Consider the following 17,084-nt stretch of genomic DNA (forward strand, 5'->3'; position numbering starts at 1 on the left):
CAAGACACTGGTTGTTCAGCTGCTGTTCAGAGGTGGGACCGTCTTCAGGAGTTAGCACTTAAAAGCACAGAACAGATGTGCTTCCCAATTATGCTAGCAAACCTTCCAGAAAACTAGCAAGCAGTCAAACTTTGCTCTTATGTCTATTGGAACTACAGCTAATATGATGTAAAATATGGAAACATGATGTAATCAAGAACTGATAAGACTGCAAACACTGTATCTAACACGCCCGACGCATATAATTTTCAGCTCAGTATTTTGTGAACTGGGTACTTCAACTTTTAAGTCCAACAGTCAAATTTACAAAGCAAGACTGCACAAGAGATTAATTTGTGACACTGGAAATGGAGAACAAATTAATTTTAAAATTGTTACTGGAACTAAGAGTGAAAACTTAAGCAAATGTTTCTTTGGAGTCTGGCAATTATCCCTTTTTCAAATCAATGTTAACTCCGTTTCATACAGCTGGCAAAAAAAAAAAATCACTAATTTAGCACTACACCAAATGTCTCTAAGAAGATGAAACATACACAACTTCAAGATTTTCTGAATATTAAAAAAAAACCAAAACAAAACACCAAATCTGCATGACCTAGATCTTTCAGTGTCCAAACTAGACTGAGACAAGATCAAAAATAGAAGTTTGAAGAAAAAAACAAGCAGCAATTTTTCTCTGTTTCCTGGCATACCAGAAGCCTAAAGACCACACAGAGCAAACATGGATTAACACAAAAGGACTCCAGTGCACGGGAATTTGGCCAGCTCAGAGTATGATGGAAGTTATCACAAATTAAAAAAAAAGGCTCAAGACAAAGATCAGGGGGTGTATTAATATATTAACAGCATCATTGGGTAGCTAGGGGTGAGAAAACCTTTGTAAATTAGAATATACTACAAACATATTCTACTGTTGAAGTGTGCGAACGGTTATGGGATGGCTAAGATGGAAAACAACTACAAAATTGTCTTGCAAATAAGATTCAGGGGGCATAAACTCTTACAATATCCAGAGCAGAGCAACTGCAACATAATAGATTGAAAATACATAGGCCATTGCTCTCATTAACGTACTGATTGGCTGAAAATTAGTGAAAGGTATAAAGAGCCTGTAAAGCACTACAAGCCAAAAGATAAGAAATACTCCACAAAATTATAACATTGCAAAAAAGACAGAAAAACGTGGAATATAGGCTCTGCAGAATGTTTTCAGATGCAACATCCTCATTCCGCAGCCCCTCTAAAGACAAAAGCAAATGTATGAGAAGTCATTCAAGAGCTATCTATAATTTCTAAACCAAAATTCAATTACTTCAATCTCTTCAAAAAAAAAAAAAAAAAAAAGCCACCTAGATCCATGGAATTTTCAGTCAAAAGGGACAATGAAGTAATATCCTTCTAATCCTTTGTATATCACAGACCTTTATCACAGAGTCATGAAATAATTCAGGTTGGAAGGAGCCTCAGGAGATCTCTAGTCCCACCTCTTGCTCAAAGCAGGGTCAGCCATGAAGTCAGACCAGGTTGCTCAGGCCTTTGTCTAGTCAAGTCTTTCAAAACCTCCAGCGATGGAGGATCCAAAAATCCTCTGGGCCCCTGGGCCCGCCAATTACTTATCCTCACAGTGAAAAAAGCTTCCTTGTACCCAGAGGAAACCACCTCGTTCAACGCCGCCCTGTGCTTCTCGTCCTCCCCCATGCACCGCCGGCCCTCGTCTCCTTGATAACCTTCCTGCACACACCGGCATGCTGCTATGAAGTCACTCCGAAGCCGTGTCTTCTCCAGGCTGAAGAAGTCCTGTTCCTGCGGCCTGTCCTCTCAGGGCAAGCGCTTCGGTCCCCAGCCACCCTACGGACCCCCTCCTGAACTCACACCAGTTTGGCAATGCTGTTCTTGTACTGTGGGCCCCACAATGGATGCGGTATCGAGGTGTGGTCTGTGGAGTGCTGATTAGAGGGCAATAATCACTCCCCCAGTCTCTGGGTGCGCTCCTGTCAGTACGTCCAGTATGCTGTTGGCCCTCCACGATGCCAGGGCACCCTGCTAGACCCTGCGAGGAGCTGAACTCTGAATACACGGAGCAAGGATGGAAGCCGAGCACCTTTAGCACATCATCCGATGGGAAGAGCGGAGAGGAGGTGGCCACGTACGATACGCAAAGAATGTTGCCAACAATAGTACATGCAACATGAAGTCAAACTCACAGGCCCATTTGCATAACCAAACAAAAAGCCTCAAACGTCCCTTTTTGCTGTTGCCAGGCAAACATTGAAGTGTGCAACCAATATAAACAAAGGAAGAGAACCATCAAAACTTTAGGAGACCCCTGATTGTGACAAACCTTTCACAATCAAACCACACCAGTCACTTGGAAGCTACGCTTACGTGAGTTACACAGCTAGCCGCTATAAATGGTTGGGTTCCCAAGAAACTCCACATAAGCTAATGGACCACCCTGAGCTATTTATTCTACTCCTGTGAGAGTACACGACACTTGCTTGTCAGCTAGGTCCAGCTACCCACAATTAAACTGGAAAGACTTTACTTCTGCCTTAACAACGACTGATGCCTCAGCAACTTTGGAAGACCTACTTCAATACTGAAATACTATGATATATGCAGAAGAGAGAAAGGATGAAACCCCAGTGCAATTATTAATGAACCTCTTGATTCAGACCACTGCCTTGGGTGTAATTTTATAAAAGAAAAATACTAGGCTAATAGAGCAGAATCACTGCTATGACAGTCAAAACTATCATCATTGCAAAGGGAAAGAAATGTCAGCTTCAAATTGAAATATTATAACCAGCCAAGCAGAGAGCCATCCTGACCACACAGCACTCATCTTCAATGGTTAGGTCAGTCCTACTTAAGGAACATTTCCAAACAGCACACTGTGGTTTTATTTGAGGTTATCCAGAGAAACAATAACAGGCTCAGCCAGTTTATGAAAACAAGAAACACTGGTAGCAGCACATACAGGCTCCATTTGGCAGACTCACCTTTGGCATCTGCTGAGGAACTGAAATATCTGTGTATTGAGAAAGTCCTGAGCCTCACATACTGATGCCGAGGCCCACTGATCTAGGACACATTTCTTACTGATAATGCAAGGGTGCCCGACACCATACTTTGCAGAGGTTCTCCCTGAGTGAGACGCAAAAGCACAAAAGTCCCCGATCCCATGGAGTTCAGTATACATACATGAAGTGTTTTGCCTGCACTTAATTTACAAGCCAGGTTAGCCCACGGCTCCAGCTTTGGTTGCTCTTACATGGGAAAGCAGAGTGAGCCCAGGAAGGAGGAAATACCCACCTGATTTAGAAATGAGCTTCTGGCCTCATAGCCTCAACATGTCATGACTGCTCCCCAGCAATGCAGATGGGTGGCACTAGAGGTGGTGCTGGCCAAAATTAAGAGGGGGATGCCTAACTCCTGAGTAGAGAGAAAAGTCTGACAGTCCCCTGTACCCCTTCCTCATTCATTATGTGAGGAACTCTGACTGTCCAACTCCAGAACTGGCTGCATCAGCCACCTCCTGTTCTGCAAGAGTGAATGGAGCCAGCCACCACTGCCTTCACACACGGCCTTGATCAGCATGAGGCAGGCATCTCACTGCCTAGGAACACTAGCACAGAACTTCCAGCTAAACTAAGAGAGCAGGGTAAGTTTCTAGAAAGCCAATGTCTGCAAAACTGCAAAAGAGTAGGTAGCAGGACAGTGAGTGAGGGATGCAGATTTCCAAATACAGCCATTCACTCAAAAAGGCAATTTGCGTCACGGAGGCAGGTCCAGCAGAAACACAGAAAGGTTGAGGTTGGAAGGGACCTCTCAAGATCAGCTAGTCCAACCTCTGCTCAAAGCAGGGTCAGCTACAGCAGGTTATCCAGGGCTGTGTCCACAAGGGTTTTGAATATCTCTAAGGATGAACATTCTGCAACCTCACAGGCAACATGTTCCAGTGTTCGACCACCCCTCCAGCGTAACAAAAAAACAAACAAACAAACAAAAAAGCGTGTTTCCTCATGTTTAAACAGGATTTCCTCTATTTCACTCTGTGCCTATTACCTCTTGTCAGTAGTGTCCAATGGCAGGGACAAGAGTCTGGCTCCATCTCCTTTGCTCCCTGACATCATATATACATTGCTAAAATCCCTCTAAGCCTTCTCTTCTCCAGGCTGAAGACTCCCAATGCTCTCAGCCTCTCCCCATATTACAGATGCCCCAGTCTCTTAACCATTTTTGCGGCCCTTCACTGGACACACTCCTGTATGTCCATGTCTCCCCTGCACTGTGGAGCCCAGCACTGGACACAGTCCTCCAGAGCAGAACAAAGGGGAAGAATCACCTCCCTTGACCAGCTGGCAATACTCTTCCTAACTGCTTGTCAACCTGTGGTCTACCAGGACCCGCAGAGTTTCTGCAAAGCTGCTTTTTGGGTTGTCGGTCCCCTGTGTGTACTGCTACACGAGGTTATTCCTCCCCAGGTGCAGAAATTGGCATTTCCCTTTGTTGGACTCCATGAAACTCACATTGGTCCACTTTTCCAGACTGTAAAGATCCCTCTGAACAGCAGCACAACAATCTGGTAGATGCAAAGCCGCACACTGCAAGTATACACACAGCAAAGTCATAAAAGGCCCTTGTAAGCCCAGTCTCTTGCCTTTCAGAGGCCCTAGAAAACATCTGAAGGAGGTTCCATCCTCCCCTCTGCAATTAGCATGCCTCCAACTAAGTTGTGTTTCTTCAGCTTGCTGACGAGAAGTACTTTCTCCAAACCTCAATCCTGCCTCTTTGACTGTCGATGTTCGTATCTATGAAGCTCCCAGCATTAGTACTGAGGCTGCAGCAAAGCCCCAGGACATGAAAAAAAAAGGTTAATGGAGCTATTAGGTTAGCCTAGAGAACCACAGTATTCAGATAGCGATGCTGGGAATTTGGGCACCATCCCCAAGGGCTTCCTTTCTGCTGCAGAATAATGCTTAGCAGAGCCTTGCCTCCTCCCCCTGCTCACTTACTCAGATCAAGAGGTGGAAAACGAAAAAAGGAGAAAGGACAATGGATAAAAGGATCGGAACAAACCCTCTGAGCTAACACTCAACTATGCCGTTTTCCAGAAACAACAAAATCCTGAGGGCAGGCCTGGAAAGCCAACCATTCCCCAAATGGGATCAATGACCAAGGAGCCAGCACAACTCAGCGGGGCAGACAGCACTGGGTAACCCCAGCCACCCCCACGCCGCCCCTGCTGGCTGCTTGGAAGAGGCACAGTGGAGCTGGCCCAGCTGCTCTGGCAGGAGGGAGGGAAAGGGCTTCAGTCCTGGAACGACCCGAGCAGTCTGATGATGCGCGGCAGGGTCAGGGATGCAGATCTACCAGGCCCGCCGAGCTTCCCACGCAGACTGCCAGTGCCCACGACACCGGCATCCAGCCTGTGGCAACAACGGCCACAGCGTCCCTGCAACAAGGCCAGAGCCCTGTGCCCATCCACGATTCACATGATGGAAGCACAAGGCTGTATGTCCTACAGCTCCCATCCCATCTGCAGAAAGACGCATCTTCACAGCCAAGCAAGCACAGAAAGCTGTTTGGGTGCTGAAGCCTGGGACTTGGAAAACATTGACTGCTTCTGCATGCAGACTGCTCCCCCCTTCCAGGTCAGCCCCAGGCCCAGGTTAGCTTCATGACTTTTCTGAATCTTTGTTTTTTCGAGGCCATAGCAGCAAAAGGGCTTCTGGCCTACCCAAGGCTGAACGCCAGCCCTCCCCTCACCCACCACTGCTTCGGCAAGGAGATCCCCTCCGCACTCCCTGCACTAAGGCACAACACCAAGAGACACGTGAAGCAGTCCCATGCATCTGGGCAGCCGCATTTGTCCCGTTCCACACCCCAAACTTCAGTCCTGCCAAAGGCACCGTGCCTAAATCCCAGGGGAAGGGGATAGGACACGGGGTCTTTGCTCCCCAGCATCACCTTGCTGCTCTCCTCCGACAGCCAGCCCCCACGCTCCCACCTGTACCTGGACAAGAACCGTCTCCACGGTGGCCAAGAGGGACAGAGGAGGGCAAACAGATGCCCGGGCTCCTCTACCAGTTTCTCCAGAGGAGAAGCCATGCCGTTCTGCAGCACAGACAGCTGGCAGGGGCTGCCTTGGTGCCAGGACCCCTGCTGCAAACAGCAGGCAGGATGGGAGTGGCTGTCAAGGGCCATAGGGCTGTAGGGACGTTTCTCCCCTCAACTAAGCATGCTTTAAGCAGGCTTCACTGAAACACCTCATAAAGATGGGGCATTTCTCAAGGTGAGATGGCTGCAGCACTGCTGAAGGGGAGCAGGACGTGTGCCAGGGGAAGAGTTGTCAGACACCCAACTTGCACAACGATAGAGTCATAATGATCTTACACATAGGCCAACATCTTTGAAATAAGGCGGTGACAATTTATATGGAGACCAGGAACCGGGTCTACACTGTAAACACGGTCTTTACACTGGAATTGCACAAAACCTTTTTTCTTCTGCAGCCGAAACTATCAAGGCGTTCCCAAGCTCTGCTAGCCAAACAGCGGGTCTCAGACATCTCCTTTTCCTCAAAAACAACCTATGACAGTCCAGGCTGCCTCCGAGACAAAGGCCCAGGGCCAGAGGTGTTTGGACCAGGTGATTTTGCTGCAGGGACCGGGCATACCAATAGTGCCTGCCGCGTTACTTCTCCTCCAACACAGGCTAAGGGGATCCAAGGCAGAGGTTTTGCTAACCTTTCCATGCTGGAAGTGTCAGTGATAAGGAGAGGTCCTCCTTACATCTCATTACTCTTAAGAGAATTTCAAGTCCAACTGTCAAACCCTGCTGGTACAGTCCCACTGCTTTCAGCAGGACAGCACATGTTTAATTAAAGGCAGGATCAGACTGTGTAGCAGGAAAATAATGACAATTCTCCTGGTGATTCATGAGCAAGAAGAGGGCCTGGTTTCCCATGCCACCATGGGCTGGGCTCGCAGCAGCATGCAGCAGAGCTCCGTGTGTTGGTCCCCAACCAGAATGAATGCACACGACTCTGCCACCATGGGCAGGTGTCTGTCAGCAGTGAAATGCAGCAGCTCGGGCAGCTCCTCAAAATGCTCACAGAAAAACCAGATCACATATTTGAGCCTTGTGTTTCATTCACATTTTTCTGATTAACACGGGCTTGACATCTTAACAATTGCCCACAGAGGAAGCAGAGACTCTGCTGCATGCTCCGCAGCCAAGGCATCAGAACGCAGGAGCACGCGTGTCTGCCTTTCCAGTCTCAGAGACCTACAGGGAGAAGTGTGAACAGAACTGAGGTCCCTCCTTTTACATCTGTGATGAAAGAAAGAGCTGACCCTTGACGACTGTGCCAGTGGGATTGCCTTTGGGGAAAGCCAGCTGTATGAGAGAGATTCAAGTGGAGCTGGAAGCCAAAACTGCAAAGGAAAACACCTGGGAGTTGATCAGCTCTCTAAGTTTAAAACTCAGTCCTTCCAAGTCACTGTGCTCAAAACCAACACCTTACAGGTGAGGCCACAGAACCAGAAAGACTTCTATCCCACAGCTGGGCAGCTTGGGCAAGACGCCAGTCCCAGAGGCTGCCCAGCTCCCTTAACAGAGCAGGAGTCAGTCCACTTCCAGCAGAGCCAAGCGCCTCCAGCTAGCACCAGGTTGCATCACCAGAGCAGTGAACCCAAGACACACCTTTCCCTATATTGAGAGAAATATATCTTCTCAGGATAGCTAGATTCATGAAGAAGAATCACTCCACCTGAAATCTAGGGAGCATAACGGAGTTAATGGTAGCAGAGGTCAAAAACGTGATCAGCGCTGCTGAGAGATGAGACCGTCAGTTCGGAGCTCCAGCGGAGAGGCCGCACCTCAGACCCCATCGGGCAGCCCTGGTGCCACAGGGAGGGCGCCACTACCTCCGTCCAGGTAGACCCTCGCACCAGGGCGTTCCTCAGAGAGCCTCCTGCCAGTTACCCAGAGACTCAGTCTGACCCACCTGAGCAGGCATGGGACAAGACCGCGGGCAGTGGATACAGACCGCTTGTCAGCCCAAACAAGGGATCTTCCCAAATAACTGACTGCAACTATAGCGGTGTTTCATTCTCCACTCCTCGCAGCTTTTGCCACGGATACGAAACTGGCTTCAGCCTTTTCTGGCCACAAGCATGTAATCACAAACACCTGGAAGGCGGCAACTCAGCAGAGTCCCAAAGAGGACTCGGCCGAACTGCAGCGGCCGAACAGCAGGCACAGCGGCCTTCAGCCAAGCTCGGGTTTGCAGCCAGACCGCCAGGGCAGGCCACCTTCCCCGTGCTGCGGCAGGGACGGCAAAGGGGGGGCTCTCCTCCCCATTGGCCCCCACCCAGCACAGGAGAAGGGGATGCTCCTCGCCTGCCCACCCCAGGCAGACCCACGACAAGGAGGAGACGCATGGGCGGGCCTGGCAAGGCAGGGCAGGAGCACGCTGAACACCGGCGCCTACGCATGCTCCCCCCCACACACAGGAGCTCGGAGCCAGCGAGGAGGCCAACCCTACACACACACAGGCTGCTCCCTGGCTGCGGGACGCAGCTCTCCCCAACGCAGGCTGGCCGGATTTCCGACTATTTAACCCCACAGATCAGGCCCTGAGGAATGTGTTTCAAATATATAAAAGTACTTAAGCATCGGGAACACATTCCAGCTAAGACAAAGCAAGCTGTCTCCAAGCCAAAGGCTCACCAGCTGCTTCTTCCCAGGCATTTAAGCAGGGACTGAGGAATGCAGTCCCCTCTGGGGCCGGACGCAGCAACTGTTCCCCTGCAGACAGCACGCTGCTGCCCGAGGACAGCACGCAGCAGAGTGGAATCTCTGGTCCAAATGAAATGACAAACCAATTCAGGGCCATGGAAAGGAAATCCCCAAGCCAGAATTAGATCACATCACGACACCACAATTAACACACCTCTCTAGCGCTTGCATAGAGCTGGGCAGAGGAGGGGGATTTACTGACGGGACCAATTCATGGTCTCAGACTGCATCTTAAACACGAAAGCAGCAGTGCACAACTGCGTAAACAGAGGGCCCCCCTACTGAAACCAGAGCACAAGGGACCTCCACTTCACTCCTCTACAGTGGGCTGGGAGGAGTCCAAAGGATGAGTGCCACCGACGCATGTGCACTCCCTGCGGCAGGCACGGAGCATCCAGTGGCATTTTCCGTTGAAATACAGCAAAAGCATTCATCTGGAGAGACCTGTTGAGATCATTGCACGGGACAGCGTTCTGGCTACGGGTGAAGAAGCAAAACCTAATATACTCCAAGTACTATCCAAAGACCTCTCCCCCTTTCTTATCTATTCTATGATTTATCTCTTCCCACTCAACCCCCTCCCTGGCATACCAGCACCTCAGGAATAGTCTCCAGTGCAATAAAGGGACCCCATCTACCAATCTAGTTTTCTTCTAAACCATCTTCTGACCAAAGAAGGGTCAACTAGCAATTACAAAAAAGTAATTTACTTATCTGTAATGCCACAAATATTAGCAACAGGGAAAAATGCCAAGAGTTATACAATAACCTGTTCCAATTGTTTCAAATGGAACTGTATTTTCTTGAGGCAGAAATCATATCACCCTGTAAGTTTATACAACAGATGCATCTCCAGCACCAAGAGGCACCATAAAACAAACAAAAAAACCCCAACAAATAAGCTCTAATGCTGAAACTGGGAAACCAAGACAAGGCAGACGAGATCAAGTTTATTAATCGGTACAGAGCAGAATACTCAGACTACAGCAGACTGTACACTGGGGAGTTCATGGAAGCACATTTGGGGGACTGGAAAAGTCTTAAAGAAGAGTTAAGTGTCCCTGTGTGGAAGGAGACAGCAGGAGATTCTCAGACACAAAAGACACAACTCCTCTGAACAGGAAGAGTACAAAGAATAGGAAGGTGCCAAAGAAGCTCTCAGGGGAACAGCTCAGACATACACCATTAAATACCCTGAACTAGAAATGAAAAAAGGAGGAGTCAGAAACCACAGAGAACCTTGCAATGCAAGAGCTCTGCGGGCCGTCACATCCCTCTGCCTTAGCACACTGCACGTCTTGCCATCCACAACGCTCTTTCACCACTGTTCCCTGCCTCATCCAAGTTTCTATCAGGGAGACAATGAGACAAGGTTAGGAAATCCAGGAATATTCAGGGGAACATACGTAACAGGTCAGAGGAGACCTAAAGAGGTTAACCTAGTCTTGCCTTTACCTCTAACCATCAGTGAAACACCACCTAAATCATTCCTGGCAGATACTCAGACAATAACCAAAGGGAATAAGGAGAAATCTTAAGAGGTCCAAGCAGATCAGGTAATGAGCAAATGCTCTGTAGTGCCACTGGGATAATCACGTTTATGCTTTAGAGATAGCGTCCTGGAACATGAGCAAGGGAAGGTGAACCTATGCCAGTAATTGTCACTGAGAACACAAGGAATCCCAAAGGTGCAAACTCGTTCCAAGCAGCCAACGCACCCAAAGACATGGAAGATGTTATTAACCACATGACAAGAGACATATCTAGAGGTTTACAATAACTGGGTCAGCTGAACCCAGGGGAAAGACTGAGTGGGTGCTTTCACTGATGACATCCCTACATTGTACAAAAACAGTGCAAAGGCAGATTTGGTGAGAGGCAGCACCATTTAGGCCATAGTCACCTAAGTCTTCATTAACTCTTTGCTTCACTGAAGTTCTTTGCCACCCAGTATGCCTTTTTACCTCACTGCTACACTCATTTGAACTTTCTTCAAGACCTGAGCTCCTTCTGAGATCCACACAGGGCAGCACACCCACACGCTGTCCAACAACAAAGCTGACTACACACCTTGGAGCTCACAAGAGAAGTGAATATTAATAGTCAATTCTTATTTGCAGACCTTAAAGCATAAAATCACTTCCGTGCTCCTCCTTCCTGTTCCCTTGTTTGTATGTCCAAGAGTTCTACCAGCTCTTTTTTCCACAATTGAGCCTATACCCAGCTATTACCACTCCAGCAGAAATCCTAAATCCCTCTAGTCACCACGCCAGGATTTATAAGACAGACAGTTCCTGCACAGAGAGAAAACTATGAGGGTGAAATGGCCTGCACTTATTTCAACTTCTGGGCAGCAGCACATCCAGAATACCTGGCTTTTGGAGAAACAAGACCACATCCATTTGTACACATTAACTCATACAGCTTCTGAACTCCTGGAAGGAATAGAGAGGCATGCCAACTCTGTGCACAGGTCTCATAACAATCAAGTGAAACCAGTTTCTTGACTGGTTTTGTTAAACAAATGCAGCTTGCAGTTTTGACAAAGCCTGTGATGCAAACAATTCACATGCAGAAGAGAAGGTGCCCACCACACACTCAAGCCTTAATGGGCACCAAAGCTCAGCCTCATTACAGCATGGTGAAACACTGAGGAGTCCAGTCACTGATGATTTGTGGTTCCCTGACTTTCTCAGGGAAGGACTATTAGCATGGAGAGATTAAAAGGAGCAGCTTTACTCCTCCATGGAAGTAAATAAAACCCAAGATCCTCCTTGCAGGCCCCAGATGCCAGGAAATTAAAAGCTGCTCTTAATTAGCTTTGCAAGGCCCCACCTTGCCTTGGGAAAGTGACAAACACCGCTCTCAGGTTTCACCCTGCTCGATGCAGCAGGATCCCAGGCTCTGGACAAAGGACACCGATGCTCTTGCCCCAGGCCAAGGGCAGCCAAACAGGAGGAACTGCTAAAGCCCAGACTGCTTCTACCAGCCTAGAAATGGCCCTGCCAAGATGCAAACAGCAACAAGCAGGAACAGGAAGGTATCTGCACTGGACCCAAAAGGCCTCCTCTCCCTGGTGCTCTAGCCAGGTGTCCCTCTCTCATAATTTTCAGTACAAGCTACTAACAGCTCACTGGGCAGTAGGCAAAAAAAAAAAAAAAAAAAAAAAAATCTTCTGCACTGGGCCCAATCTGTCACAGGAGCTTTAGTAAGGAAAAAGCAAAGCAGAGAAACAGCAAACCTTCCATTAGACATCCCTAGGGCTTGCCTCTTCAGCACCACCACTATTCAAAAACTGGGAATCAAAGCTAGCTCTTCAATTTCTTCCTTTCCCCCCCTCTCTCTGCACGATCCCTCTGCCTGCCCCCCCAGCCTCACTTCCCTGCCCAGGTATCCTTCCAGCAGAAGGTCTCCAGCAGCCTGCCCCCCTGCACACTCCTGCTGACACAGAGGTCTCCTCCCTCCTCCAGATTGACTTGTTCATAATTTTCATTCCCTACTCAGCTCCACCCTCCCTTCCTCCTACACCAGGTCCTATGGGCCCTGCTCCACCCAGGTTTCTTCCGACCTCTCCCTTTTGCCTTCCCATACTCCAAACCGGAGCACTCCCCTGAAAGCACACCAAGAGCCTCTGGATCCCTGTTGACCACACTCTGCTGCTGAGCTGTGACCAGCTACATCCGCCACCGCCAAATTCCTCCTCCAAATTCCAGACTGTTCATTCCTTTCTGGTGAGACCTGCACCTCTGAAGTGCTCACAGAGAGTGGACTAAATTAGTCAGGTGGTTTTTGAAGCTCTAATGTAATGATTTAGCAGGCTGTATCCTTGAAACCTATCCCCCTAGCTGAAGGACCTGCTATTTATCCTGCTGCTGTAGTGTGCTACATGTTCACAGTCCTGCAGAAGTCGCTTCATGCAAGCCAGGTAGAGCAGAAGTCAGCACACAGCAAGATGTTTCCTCCTCTGGAATTCAGACACCCTCGTGAAGAGCACGGGGAACGTATCAAATGGAATTTATCATTTTCCATTAAATCACACTGTATCACCCTGGCAGCAAATCCCTGCAACAAGGCAGCAGATGCTCCTAACACAGATTTAATCTATCACTTCAAACGACCAGCGTATAGCCACCATAATGAAAAATCTGGACTCAAGACCAGCAAGATTCCACATGGGCCAAATAAAAAAGAAGCAAGAGCAGACAGAAGAGTATTTGGCACTGCAGGACAGAGAGAAACAAGTGTTCACTTCTACAGCTTGGAAGAGAGAGTTCACGAAAGCGTGGTGGTGTCTGTCATTCAGAAATGCCAGGAGGCAGGCAGATCATCTAATCAGATCAAGAGCAAAGCAGCAGCAAGAAGGGGACATGGGAAGTTCTGGTACAGAAGAAAATGGTGCCACAGAAAGAACAAGAGATTGCCAGGGTTTCTGGACTCTGGAATAAGCTGAATAAAGATGGAAAAAAAGCATGTCAGATGGAGGTGGCCTGGTAGTGGGCTCCATGTAAGAAAACCCACAGAAGAGGAGTCAGATAAATTCAAACATTTTCAAAGGAAGTTGTTTTCTAACTGTAAAACAAGATGACCTTTCCAAAAGCCAGCCACCCCTCCATTCCTTTGCTTCAAAAATCACCTCTACATGAAAGCCTTCCCCCAAAATCCTGCTCGAGCCCTGAAAACAAACTTGCTGTGGTCAAACTTGCTACCAAAGACTGTATATACTCTCACTCACATTTTTCTAACTGATCTCCGTTTGCTGCTCTCCTCTTCCGCCCCTACACGCACATCTCCGTAGTCCTTTAAACTCTTCTCCCAAGGAATGGGCACACGCAGATCCTATTCTGTGAAACAAGCACACTTCCCTTTCCCCCCATCTTCATTGGTGGTATGCACAAATCCTCCTCCCAGTCTGTCTCTCACACAAAAGTCATGTTTCCAGGAAGCACTCCTCAACTGGAAAGTGTTCCCCCAACCCGAACCAAAGACCTCTCCCATTGCCCTCCCTCAGGGAAAACACGTGCCCAGATCGAGTATTGCTGTCCTGTCTTTCCCTGGTGGAAGGGCAATTTATTTTCCAATTTTCATCCCATATCCACCTGGGATAACATGCAGATTCTCACCCCTATGTTAGGTATCTGTCCCTACCCACATGACCTCCAACAGAAATATCCTTAAATAATGCCTTTCCTGCATGTGATTTGTGTGCCTGGGACTAAAAAGTGCACCTCTTCACTGCTCAAGTTGTATTAGCACAAGCCATTAGGACACATATTGGGTCAAACCTTAGGTGGACCTAACCTCGCACCCTCGTTCTACCAAAATGCAGACCTCCTCATCAACTGACTGCGGGCCACCTGTGGCACCAGCTGGAGGAAACTTGGTGGGGGGCTGGAAAGGGGGAGGACCGTGGGGCCTACTTCTGCTCACTCTTCCTGATGTGTCTCCAGGGCACAGCATCTCTAGGCAGCATCCACCAGCTCCTTGGCTTTTTTCAGGAGCAGTTAGCACTCAGGGGTGCTCCGCTTGCTTTTCCTTCTGTTCCCCAGCTGTAGGTATTTGACGCTTACCTTGCTCATGAGGGAGAGGGCATTTAGGTTTTGCTAGGGATGGGCTGATACCTGTCACGACTGGAGAAAGCCTGTAGCAGCTACAGACAGCACTTGATACGGAAGAGCGCGAGCACAGCAAGTCCAAAACAATACTTCCTCCAAGTCTCTCCTGGGATATGCAGCACAACCAAGATGGTGTCTTTGCACATTCTCATTTTGGGTCATTTTCTCTTCCATGAACCGGTCCACTTCTTTCCTGAGCTCATGTAAACTTTGAGCATCCATTACGTCATATGGTGAGTAGTTCCACACTTCAACTTAAGTACGTTTCGCATGAAAAATTATTTTGTTTGCTCTGAACAGAGACCTTTTTGGTTTCACTTAATGCCCTCCAGTCCTCATGCAGGAAGAAACAGTGATCAGTCGCTCCCTGTTCATTCCCTCCAGGCCATTTGTGATACTCCATACCTCTGTCATCTTATAGAGGAACAGCACTATCATTTTCAGACGGACTGAAGAAATCTTGTAGACGTTTATCTTCCCTGTGCAAAAGCTGTCACATATTGAGTCTGATCACGCCATTTTCTGCTCCCCGTTCTCTGTACTTCTTCTGACTTTACTACATCTCTTTTGAGACTAAAGGACCAGAATCTCATCTGCCTGTTCTCTATTGTTTTTCTAATAATTCTTTGCCAGAAGAGTCTAAAAATTTGGGGGAACTCGAACACCAGAGAGGAACCCATGATCCCAGGATAGGTCACGACAAGAAGTCTGATGCTCCCAAGCCAAACTGACATAACAGCTGGAGTTAAACTACAGCATTCACAAACACAAGCTCTTTGGGCGACAACAGGAAGGAGACGCAGTGCTTAGGACAGCTACACAGTACCTGCTTTCAGGGGCAGGATAGTAGCTATCTGATCACAGACTAAATAAAACATCCATATAACATTTGCATTTATAATCCAAAAGATGCTCTTGAAAAGCTAACCAAAACCCAGTAATATCTCAGTCCAAATGGGTTCCATGTAAACACAAGGTAGGACTGTGACTCTTCAGCAGGGTATGAAGGAGTATGAGCAGCGCAAGGATCGGCAAGTTCACCGCAGATCAGTCACAATTAGCCTCCTCTGCAGAAAAGACTTCCACTCATTCATAAGTCCTAACCTGCCTGTAACACACATTTTCCAGTAGGTTGAGAAATATCCCCACCTAAAGTATAATTTGATCCCAAGCTACACGATGGAAGAGAGCCGATAAAAGTGTCACACTAGTGTCTCCATACCTGAACAATGCACCCTCACAACTGAACCCCACAGGCAGCCTGGCTCACAGTAATTCAGAGGAAGACAAGCAGGAAAGACAAAGAGAATGCAAAAATATTAGAGACATCAAGAGAGCAAGAATCTGCCATTTGTATACAAGAGAATCTGTTTAGGTAGGGATGCGTAAATTGTACAGTTTAACAAAAACAAACCAAGTTATTTTGGCCTGAATCAAAGACAAGTTTTTGGTTTGCATGCTGGTTTTTGGTTTTCTTTCCAGATTTCACAGCAAATTTCATAACATGTCGGTGATTCAACAAGAAACTTTAAAACAAAAAAATAATGACCTGTTTCTCAATTTTTAAATAAAAAGGTGACTTATCTATACTCACTGACGAGCACCTATCCAAACAAGCTACAGTCAAATGCTTTGTCTCTCTGGCACAAGTAATACTTCACTAACTTTTAAAAAATGGTACAATTTCCACAGGGGCTATGTAGTAAAGCTTCCTCCAGAACCTCCTATAGCCCAGTAACGTCTTAAGGCCTCCTCCTCTCTGAGTGGCAGGTTCAAATTCCAGTTCTCGTTTGCAGTGTCCTACGCTCCAGATTACCCAGCAGAATAGGAACATCATCGTTTCAGTTCCTGCTGAATGGTACATTAGGGCCTGAACACGAGAGCTCGTCCCGTACCCAAGACTCCCGCCTTGCGAAAGCAAAACCTTTGGGAGTCGGAGACGTCTGGGTCGAGCTGGCAGCTGTCTGCTGAGCAGATTTCCAGCCCTCTGCTTCTACAGAGAGGTCACGTCGGCATGGTGTGTAGCAGCACGCTAAGGATTTATCACCAGCGTTACCTGAGCAGGGAGCTCTGTGGCTAAGCAGAACTGCGGAAGAAGTTGCAAGCGCAGGCTGAAGTCCCAGACAATAAGCAAAAAGCACCTCTATCGCTTTTAATAAACACATTTGATACCTTCCGTGGTTTACGGATTAAGCCGGAGTTTTTAAGTTCCCATTGCGCATTGCTCCCCAGTAAGCACGGCGCACAGGACCGCTGGTTCGGGCAAAGCGTGTCTCCTCCACGGGCAGGAGACACCTTTACCGGGCAGAGGAGCTCCCCTTCCCGCGGCAAGCCGCAACGAGCCTGCGGCTCCATGGGGAGCACGAAACCCACCCGGGAGTCCCGCTCCGGCACCGGAGGCGCTTGAGACCCGCCGGTTCCGGCTGCTCCGCTGCCCGGCCCCGGTCTCGGCGAGAAGCACGGGGAAGCCGGCCGGGGCTCGGACAGGCCGAAACCGCACTCCCCACCGGGGGCACGGGCCGTGGCGGGGAGAAGGAAAGCGGCGCGGCCGGGAGGAGGCCGCTCCCGGCCGGGTAGGCCGGGGCAGCGCCCGCCCGCTCCGCTCAGGGGCCGGCGAGAGGCGGCCTCGGGGAGAAGGCGCCGGCGGCCCCAGGCGGCCCCGGC

The 17,084-nt window shown here is 48.6% G+C and overlaps 1 protein-coding gene across 3 annotated transcripts in view; it reads right to left on the bottom strand.

Moving 5' to 3' along the window:
• The window catches only part of SCRIB (scribbled planar cell polarity protein), a 120,042-nt gene that overhangs the window by 102,589 nt on the left and 369 nt on the right, over positions 1-17,084 (bottom strand). The gene's annotated exons all lie outside the window — the stretch shown is intronic.

This window comes from Haliaeetus leucocephalus, unplaced genomic scaffold (assembly GCF_000737465.1).
Source record: "Haliaeetus leucocephalus isolate CR32 unplaced genomic scaffold, Haliaeetus_leucocephalus-4.0 Scaffold218, whole genome shotgun sequence".
Taxonomy (NCBI): Eukaryota; Metazoa; Chordata; class Aves; order Accipitriformes; family Accipitridae; genus Haliaeetus; species Haliaeetus leucocephalus.